Genomic DNA, 10,743 nt, shown 5'->3' with positions numbered 1-10,743 from the left:
TCATCTTTTTCATTTCAACAAAGATATCTTCGACGTGTATTACCTCATGCCGTGGCACAAAAGCGGAGAATTTTCACGAAAATCAAGCCATTTGAATACGACGTGTCGCGTTCAGAACACGCGCTTAATGAAATGCAGCTCCCCGCCACACAGTGATTCTCATAACCACCGCACTTTAACAAATCGCACATCACATATAAAACTCGGAACTTTGAATCGTTTGCACATGCGGACACGCAGATGGATGCTGTAGTTTAAAATTCTGAGGGATTTTTTTTGTCATTTTATCTGATGAGACAACAATAATAGTGGTACATGAGAATGTAAATGTTATTCAATTCAATTCAATTCAATCTTTATTGGCAGACTTCATGTCCATAAAAACAAGACAAGAAACAAGAAACACACACACAACTACCCCCCCCCCCCCCCCCCCCACGACACAAGGTATAAACCATTAAATATATATATGTATATAAATAAGTATATAAAGCATTTGTAAAAATATAAAACCATAATATACATAAAACACAATTACTTAAAATAAATCAATAAATACACAAACACTTTAACCAGTGCTTTCTGAGACTGGATGAGTAACGGGAACCACTCACTGTCAGATCTGTAAGTGCTAAAATTATACTGTTACTCGAACCATCCAGTCGTTCTCTAAAATTGAACATTAACTTTCTTAAAAGTGCTTTAAAAGTCCAGACACCCACAGCTACAAACATCTGGCTGGCACTACCACTTTAATTTAATTTCTATTTTTAATGAATATACTCATCTTAACAGAATATATATTCTGTTGCCTACATTGCAGAATGTGACTTTGCCATCTAAACAGAAAAATGAGAACGGTCACAGTGAGATTTGAACATTTCGTGGGAACACAAAGATCTGTTGCAGTGGCTCGGTGTGGGGAAAATACAAACAACTCATACTGTGATCAGCTAACCTGCTGCTCTTTGTGGATTTATACAACTGAATTCAACAAGATGTAAGCAGATGATTCAGAGTTTTCTCGACTGAGTTCCATTTCCTACACCAACATTATACTGTACAGTGTCTTTATACTAGACAGTATACGTTGGTATAACGATTCAATTCAGTAAATGAATCTAAGCATCATCAGCCTAAATGTAGATCATTATCTGCTTTATGATGTAACCAAAGACTGACCACCACAGCCACTGTCTATCAGTCCATCGCAGTGCTTTACTGTGAATTCACCACACTACTGCAAACTAATCTGTTAGCCTGCACAAACCTACACAGCATTTTCATGCAGCTTTTGAATAACACAAAGCTAGTATTGCACATACAAATCAAATATGTGATAAAAAATAGTTTTAGCAGTTTATCAGGTATCACTGAGCAGTCATTATCTTTAAATCTAACCTCTCTTCTTCCCCCCAGGTCCTGTCTTTCTTGCGGCCTGATAGATAAGTTAGCTTTCTTTGATAGTGAAGTTAGCTTTCTTTATTTTATGCCCCTGTGAGATAAAAGGTAAAGCTGGAGCTTTAGCTACCAACACACTGTGACACAGTTTTTTGAGCCGATAGAAAAACAGCTGAAACATTATGTTGTAGTGAAACCTCACTTCCCTTGTGCTCCTCCTCTTCTGCAGTGGATACTGACTACAACATAGGACACCTGCACTCACTCGCCCACTTTAACCCCTGACCATAAATGCTACATAAATTTTATTCCACAACCCTGACATCCACATTACTCACACTCATAACACATACATATAGGGCCTTGGGGGTGGGCATGTTATATGGCGTCCAGAGAAAGCTCTGTGTATTCAACCTCACATCTGGCGCCGGTGCCCACTTCTCAATTTTAAATGCATGCAGACATTGAAGGTCTTCAGGAGGGGCCGTGCTGACACCTGCTGCACTCTGGTAGGAACCACATTGCCCTCGAGTGTTTTAAATGCACTTTAGAACAGCATGCAGCAACACTACAGCTGGCAGAGGGAGGCTCTTCACACACCCCCATTCTCTGTTAGCCATTGGGGCGGAGGGACTGGGAGGAGCAGTTGGCTGTCTGATTGGGGTCTGGGATGCGGGGTCTCTTTGCTACTACGGAGCCAGCAGCGTCTGCTTGTCTCAACCCCAGGGAAAAGGGTAACATCTCCTGGGTCTATAGGTGCGGTTTCCCCCTTGACCTGGGGCATAGAGTATGTTTGGGGAATGTGATTGTGTGTACAGTGTCCATTTGTGTCTGTCTCCACGTTGGGTGAGTGCCGAGTATTTGTATATGTTTGCATGAGGGTGGGAATGCACATTTGTGTCTGTGTGTGCCTGTACGTCTGTGTCTATATGTCAGGTCGGGCCTCTGGCCTCTGGGGTCCACTTTGGCTGCCAGCAGAGCCCGTGGGCACGTCACTGCAGCCCCCTCTGGCTTCTGCACCGTGGCTGCTAGGTGACCCCTCGTCTGGGGCTCTCCTCAGCTCTTCCTAGGAGGGTGGCATGGTTGCCCTTCTGATGGTCCTCCTTGGGCTCTCGCACTCTGAGGGCCTCTGGATGTCTGGGGCCTGGATCTCCTCCATGCCTGCTTCATTTGCTGGGGGACTGGGCTATGGTTCCTCATACGCTCGAGCAGATCGTTACATGGAGAAACCTTTTGAATACAAGCACGCTCATCCACACAGGTGTGCACACAGGTGTATGCACGGGTGTTCACAGACACAAACTACACCTTTCTTGGCTGCTACCTCAAAGCACATTGTGCACTGTCAGTCTTGCATGCTGCACAATAACATTCAATATTTAGTATTTACTGTAATTTACACTTAGCTAGATTATTGTGATGGTGTTGTGTTTTATTATATTTGTTTTAAAATGTATGGAGTATCCGTGAATAAATACTCAAATAAAGTACAGTACCTGAAAATTCTACTTCATTACAGGAACAAAGTATTTGTACTTTGTTAATTCCCACCTCTGGTTGCTGGTACTACTGCTGGTCCAGCTAACATGTCGGTTAATTCCACACATTTTGCTACATCAATTATTAGTTTCTTCTTATTGTTTTCTCTCAGTTTTTCAACTCCATCTTTTCGCCAATTCTTTCTCACTAAATTGTTTCGACAAGGTGCGTCAGAGCAAAGCGAAGGTAGGGGAGGGGCCGGTCGCGTGAAGAGATTTGATTGGGCAATCCAGTGTCAGTAATGAAAATGAACGAATGGGCTGCTATCGGTGCCCATCGGTCCAAAAGTGAGTCGGTATGTCTGATTACCAGTGAATCCCTGCCTTCAGGACAATGAGCCCTGTTTTCTTTAAGACACCACAGTTGAAATGTTGCAGTTAACATTGTTTGCTGACTTACAGTACAGGGACCGAGCAACTTGGTGTCACCGAATCAAACATCACGTGGAGCTTTGAAGGAGATAAGTATTTATAAGCACACTAGCAAAATGCACCAAGGAGCGACTCAATAAACCATTGAGTGACAATCCCTAAAAATGGGAACTGCTTGGTGTAGAAAAATTTATATTTTGCATTTTATAGATGTAATAATATATATTTCAGACCGTATAAAATAAACAATATATAAGAATTATGAATTAGAATGGTTATTAATAGGATGTAAATTAGAAGGTCTACATAGGAGGTGAGCATTAGAGTTGAAATTGATAAAATAAAGGTACACCTTGTTTTTTCTCATGTAGAATAAATAGCCGCTTTTAACCAGTAGGTGGCAGTCACACACTAAAAAATGGTCTCAGCATACATTGTGGATGGAGGAGCTCCAATAATTTAAAATCCTTCGATTTAAAAAGTATGGATAATTATCCGGAGCTGTGTTACAATGATATAAAGTAAAACCACATCTTGTACTTATCTAAAGTTGAAGTGTGAGATAGTTTGCGGCAGCATTAACACGCTGGCATGGGCACAAAGAAACCAATGTTTGCAATACACAGGCGATATTTGCATGAAGAGTGGTTAAACAAAATGCCACATTACGTTACAGCAGAATATGACATATTGTTCTGGAGGTGCTGGGAAGTGCAGGCTTTCAATGCAACTTTTGTATTGCAGTTTTCCACTTAGCGCAGCCATAAAAGTCCCCACGGGGCAGGAACATGTGGGAGCTTATGTCATTTACCTGTGATGCCAGCAGGGAGTGGAGTGGAAAGTGTCAGCCTTTGCATGCCAGATAAATACATACACTAATGAAACATGGGATCTGATAACTTCATCTCGTGTCAGATGCCTACACAGAGATCAACCTCTCACTGGATAAGGCAGCCATCCCATCCTGTCTAAAATCAGCCACAATCATCCCAGTGCCGTCTCCCATCTCCAGCCTGAATGATTACCGCCCTGTGGCCCTCACACCGGTAATCATGAAATGCTTTGAGAGACTAGTCCTTCAGGACATCAAGGATTACCTCCCCCCAGAATTCGACCCCCACCAGTTTGCATACCGTGCAAACAGATCCACAGAAGACGCCATCGCCACAGCCCTCCACGCTGTGCTGAGTCACCTAGAGCAGCGGCAGAGCTACGTCCGAATGCTCTTTGCGGACTACAGCTCAGCCTTTAATACAATCATCCCGGACATCCTCATCACCAAACTGGTCACTCTTGGCCTCCCTCCTCTCACATGTGCCTGGATTAAGGACTTTCTCACAAACTGGCCCCAGACTGTAAGACTCGGCCCTCATCTCTCCTCCACTTGCACACTGAGCACCGGCTCCCCACAGGGCTGTGTGCTGAGCCCCCTCCTGTATTCTCTCTACACCCACGACTGCAGTTCGACCCACAACAACACTCTCATCATCAAGTTTGCTGATGAAACCACGGTAGTCGGACTCATCTCGAAGGGAGACGAGGCAGACTACAGAGAGGAAGTCCTGAAGCTGGCAGCATGGTGTTCAGAAAACAACCTGGCACTGAACACTAAGAAAACCAAAGAGCTCATTGTTGACTTCAAGAGACACAGCACTGACTTGGCCCCCCTTTACATCAACGGGGAGTGTGTGGAGAGGGTCCACACCTTCCGGTTCCTTGGTGTCCTCATCTCTGCTGACATCTCCTGGACAGACAACATCTCAGCGGTCGTCAAGAAGGCCCAACAGCGGCTGCACTTCCTGAGAGTCCTCAGGAAGTACAAGCTGAACTCCAACTTGTACTTCCTGAGAGTCCTCAGGAAGTACAAGCTGAACTCCAACCTGCTGCTGACCTTCTACCGCTCGTCCATTGAGAGCCTGCTAACCTACTGCATCACGGTATGGTACGGCAGCTGCACCAAGGCGGATAGAGTGAGGCTTCAGAGTGTGGTCAAGACAGCACAGAAGATCATCGGCTGCCCTCTCCCCTCCCTGATGGACATCTATTCCTCCCGCTGCCTCACCAGAGCAGCAAACATTATCAAGGACAGCTCCCACCCTGGCTTCAACATGTTCAGCCTGCTTCCCTCAGGGAAGCACTACAGGTGCATCAGCACAAAAACCCACAGACTCAAAAACAGTTTCTTCCCCAAAGCCATAACCACCCTGAACTCACACATGCACAGATAACACAGCCCCCACCCCCCCCCAAAATTTTTTTCTTCCCACTTCCTCTATGGACCACCACTGTGCAATACCAATTCTATGTGCAATAACTCAACTGTATATACACAACACTATTTATTACATATTACTTTTTTTTAAAAACGGCTTGTATATTTGTACATTTTATATACATTTTACTTTTTCCCTTTGTTAATACTGTCCATATGTATATAGCGCTGCAGAACTGTACCCCCCCCCCCCCAGCATGTTTACACTGAGTAGGAGATGCTCTGTATCTCATTGTACAACTGTATATGTCACACAGTGGAAATTTGTATTTATCTTGTATATTGTTTTTATTCTGATTTTTAGTGTTTATTTATGAGTGTTTTATTTGCATGGTTTTATTCTGTTTCTATTGCATGGTTTTTAGTGTTTTATGTGACATGGTTTTTATCCACTGTGGACTGGCTGCACATGGGACAAATTAGCTGATAGGGACCACCTGCTGAGGCAGGGGTGTGTCCAGAGGTGGCCTATCAGCTGTGTAAAGACCTTTTAAAAACAGGCTAGCTGGGCACTGAAAGAGAGAGGCCCCAGACTGGAAGGTTAATGCGAGATGGCCAGTGTGATGCGGCGGCCAAGTCCTGACCTCATGGAACGGCAACAGTAAGAGACAACGCGTGTGATTGGCAGCAGGGCAGAGGTTTACCTCTGCCTGCATTTGTGAGTAGGGTCTCTACTGTTGTTTACTGGGTGCAGCTGGATTGGGAGAGGGTCACCATGGCCATGAGCCAGGGCCGCTTCTGGGACCATTGTTCTGGCCCCTATTTGTTATGTTGCAGGACACCGACGCAAGGGGAGCTGTGGCGGTGGTCGCATCATGGATTCGGGTGCAGAACGCAAGCCGGGCTGGGAAGTGATGGGCCAGCGGAAGGACAAGAAGATGGGTGGCTCTTTCTTGTCTGCTGAAGACGGGGCTGGCATGGACTCTGCTCTAAAGGAGGAATTCCTGGCCTGCTGATGGACCCATAATGAACATGTGGCCTAATTATAGCAGGGGGGGTTTTAGTGAATGTAGAAAATGGTAGTTTTATGGGTTTTAGAATTGTTTTTAGTAGAGAGCAAACATTTTATTATGTACATTTTAAGGGTGTTTTATTTGTGCTCCCTGGCCTAGTAATAAACTGTTTCTGATCAGACCTGCTCCCTCTCTGTGCCCGTGGTATCTGACTCGCTTGCTCCCCCTTGTATTTTAAAGAATCTTTCTTTTTAGCGTGACATTCTGGCGCGACCGCTTTAGTGTCCGCCGCGCGTTACATATAGTGACAGTAAAGGCATTCTATTCTATTTCCATGGGATTTAACTTCATCTGTCTGGCAGACCGCTGCCCACTCAGGTGTTCTTAACAGCAGTAAACAGTAAGCACAGAGCAAACAAGGCTCTGATGAGCTCAGCAGACTGGCGCTCAGTTTTACATTATTAATAGCTGCTCTTTAACTCAGTTTAACAAATTAATCTAAAACCCCATTTGGTTCATAGCCTTGGGCAGACCGTGTATCATACTTCCTCATTCCTCCTGCACTGTTGGGGGGAAAAAAGTAAACAAAACAAAAATCACCTGTAAAAATTTTATTTTTCTGCCAGCTGGGGAGCAAGAAAAGTTCAGTAAAATAATGGAAACTTGCAGCAATAAAAATCTCTATTTTTATGGGACAGTTATTTAAAATACAGTTATTTTCTTTATTCTACTTTTACAGATTTTTTATATGGAATAAAAGGTATTTATATGTGTAACAACATTGAAATTACCTAATAATATGGCCAAATACTATTCTAATACAATGAAGCAGGCTTAAAATGACAACTGTACAGTTTCGTGTGAAAAATCTTGTACTTTTTATTAATTATGGAAACAAAATGCATGTTTTCCACCAAATCTGCCAGGCATTTCCACCCCAAAATACCAGAAGTGGTGCCCAAAAGCTAACAACAGCACAGCACCACAAAACCACAGAGGAAAGGAAAACGACCGCTTCTGCTTGCAATATTGCATAATAGCATGTCAAAATGTCAGCCAGTCATATCCATGTGTCATGCCAGTAACTCCGAGGTCATCACTACGTGGTCTGGTTTTAGGATTTAGTTTGGCGACTGGAATTTTTTTAAGTCTTTTAAAAGGTCACATTACATTATGTAAAGTTTCAGGTTGTTTTCCCTTTCATTTTTATCTTAGAGACAGTTGCAATGAAAAAAACCCAAAAACGAATAATACCAAAGGATTATTTTTATATCCACAAAAAGACAAATGAGGCCGAGCCAAAGTCATGCATTCTGTAGATCTTTCTGGCACGCCATTCATTACTAAAGCAGCACGCTACGTGGCCCTATGCAAATAACCTAAACAGGGGAAAAGCTACGAGATCGGATGATAAGCTTTGTGTATTTTACACGTAAAATTGCATATCTCTCTGTCATGCATTTCCTCAAACGGCCAAATCCAGTCACACACAAATATATAATCTATCTAAGAACAACTATGCCAATGCACACGCGTATTCAGACAGAGTTTAATAGTAATGCTCAGAATGGCACAAACAGGTCACATGCGCTCCTCACTTGTAAATCCTCAAATTGTGATAAAGCGTCCACAGAGCAGAGCAGAGAGCCTTTGAAGCTGACGCTGCTGTTGTCGCCTGCTATAGCAGCACCATATGGCAAATAGCCTTGTCAAGCATGAGAGGCCAAACCCCCTGGGGCAGAGTTTGTACTCAGGCCCTACACTTTTTGAAAGGCCTCCCAGAATTCTGAGTGGCCTATAACTGTATAAGGTTTAAACATACACATACCCAGCAGAAAAACCCTGACATTCACTTTATTTCAGTCGCTATACTGGTCAACAGATGTGGCAGAGCGAGCGTCTCATCAGGCTTCATAACTGGTAAATGTCAGAAAGATGAATAGATGCATTGGAGCGGGACGCTATCCTAGACCTGGGATGCATTCCAGCTGAGCGGGCTAGAAAGAGGACAGCAGCGTTGATGTAACAGTGTCTGTTTAAGGCGGTCTGTGGCAACCCCCCCAAAAAAACCTGAAGGCTGAGAGAGGAGCCACACTGAAGGGAAGAGCTTAAGTGGCACTCTTGAGTGCTACAAGTCGAAATGTGGAGCAGACAGAGCAGCAGACCGTGGCTAACGTGCTGTTAAAGATCTCGCCAGGCTGCAGCAGGGAGCTGCACGCAGAGCACCCCGGGGTTCTCTCTCTGAGAGAAATAAAATTGTGAGCTTCCTCCTCACTGCTTCTAAAGATCAACTGACACGGCCGCGTCATCAGTGCCTTAGGAAACAGAAAGACATTTGGAAAGCTTTACAGTGAAATGAGGCCTAATGTCTTGACTTACCCGTTCTTAGAAACTCACTGACTGGTTCACTGCCACGATTCTGGACTCTCAAAGGATTCCCAACAGTATTATCAACAGGTCTGATGGAATGATGGAGAACAGGGGCGGCACCAAGGGGGGACCAGAGGGGGCACTGGCCACCCCCTAAAATTTGATGCTCCTCAGTAGTAATAATGTAATAAGCTGGCATAGAAGCTGGTGCCAATCCCTGGACAGATCAATGGTGCATCTCAGGGCCAACATAGAGATAGGCAACAGTTCACACTCTTACATGCTCTAATACTTATTGGTCTTCCCTGTCTTTACATTCTGGCAGAGTGAATCTTAAGCTGCTTCCACTCCCCCCACCAAAACAACAACAACAACAACAACAACAACAACACACTTCAAACATACTGTCCTGTATAGTTTACATGAATCGTGCACCAAACTTGCAGTCTGTATTATCTGCAGTTCAAGCATGCACGGAAAGTCTAAAAATAACATCTGTTCATTAAGTATGACATCGGGTTTCTTTTCCACATCAGTACTGATGAATGCAACCCTCAAAAAGTCGTTGTTTGCTTTTTCCTTCTGAGGTTCCAATAAATGCTTAACACCCATTCACAGATGATAAAACAATCTGTGATTTCAGTGAGTCGTAACGAGTTACAGCACAATCTGCTGAAAATCAAAGTGGGCCTGCCACTGCGATCTGTTTCTCATAGCAAGTTTCAGGTCTGCAAGCTCATTATCATACTGCAGTGACATGCAGAGAAACCACTTGCCCTGAATGTAGATGGGGAAAAAACCCTATTTAAAACATTAAGCAAGGTTAAAAGTTAAAAGTACAGCATGTCATATTGGTCAGCATAACACATTTCTCTCTTACAGATGAAAACTTGAATTTGTAAATTATAAAATTTGACCTTATGTTGCACATTTATTTAGTCATAGATACAGTCCAAAGACTGTATATTAAAGATGGAATTCACCCAGTGGTTTCCCTTTTTTTTTTGGTGGTGGTGGTGGTGGTGGGGGGAAACAGCAGTGACAAGGGATTCTGCATGCTCATATTGTATACTGCTTTATTTTCTATTTTACTCTTTATGTAATCATAAAACACAAAATTATGCATTAAAATACATGTTTGTTAAGCCATTTAACACCAATCTGTGAATCATACAAGGTCAAGAAATTCAGGAGGCAAACCACTGTTGTGTTTTAGAATTGCAGACACCATAGAACTCTTCCTACTTCGTGCCACAAAGATAGCCTTTTATGGTAAAAAAGTATAGACTGTATATAAAAGATGGGCGTAGCCACCGTTGCTTGTTTTGAAATCGAGCGTGACGCATGAGGGTTTGCTCTGCTGACAGGTCAAGACTAATGAGTGTTTGCACAGTGTCAATCACAGAGAAGCCAATCCCTAAAACATATCCAGCTTTGTGGTGCATTTTAGGATTGTGTTTAAAGGTCGTACATGAAGTGACAAATAGGTTTGTCAACCCCTTGTTAGAAAAATGCATCTTTGAGTCACTTCTGCATCTTTTAAAGATAGAAGCCATGGGCATCTTTTATAGGCAGTCTTTAGTTTAAAAACAAAACAAGAACAAAACAACAAAATGCTATTTTTGTTGTTATAAGTCAGTCTGTGATGTGGGTTACTCAGCAGCAGGTTGAAAATACAGATACATACAGATATACACTTACTGCCGTTACCACCTACATTATAAGTCTCTAACAACACGTAGGTGTTTCAACCTGCAACAATTTAGAAAATTAAAGTTCAGTTTTCTAATAAATTATTGAAACGAGCAGATTGATATCACCATCATGTGTTTTTTTT

The sequence above is a fragment of the Diplotaxodon limnothrissa genome, linkage group LG4 (genome assembly GCF_057381915.1).
Source record: "Diplotaxodon limnothrissa isolate DT_005_m linkage group LG4, D_limnothrissa_male_GT1.1, whole genome shotgun sequence".
NCBI lineage: Eukaryota > Metazoa > Chordata > Actinopteri > Cichliformes > Cichlidae > Diplotaxodon > Diplotaxodon limnothrissa.
This window is presented reverse-complemented; position numbering follows the sequence as displayed.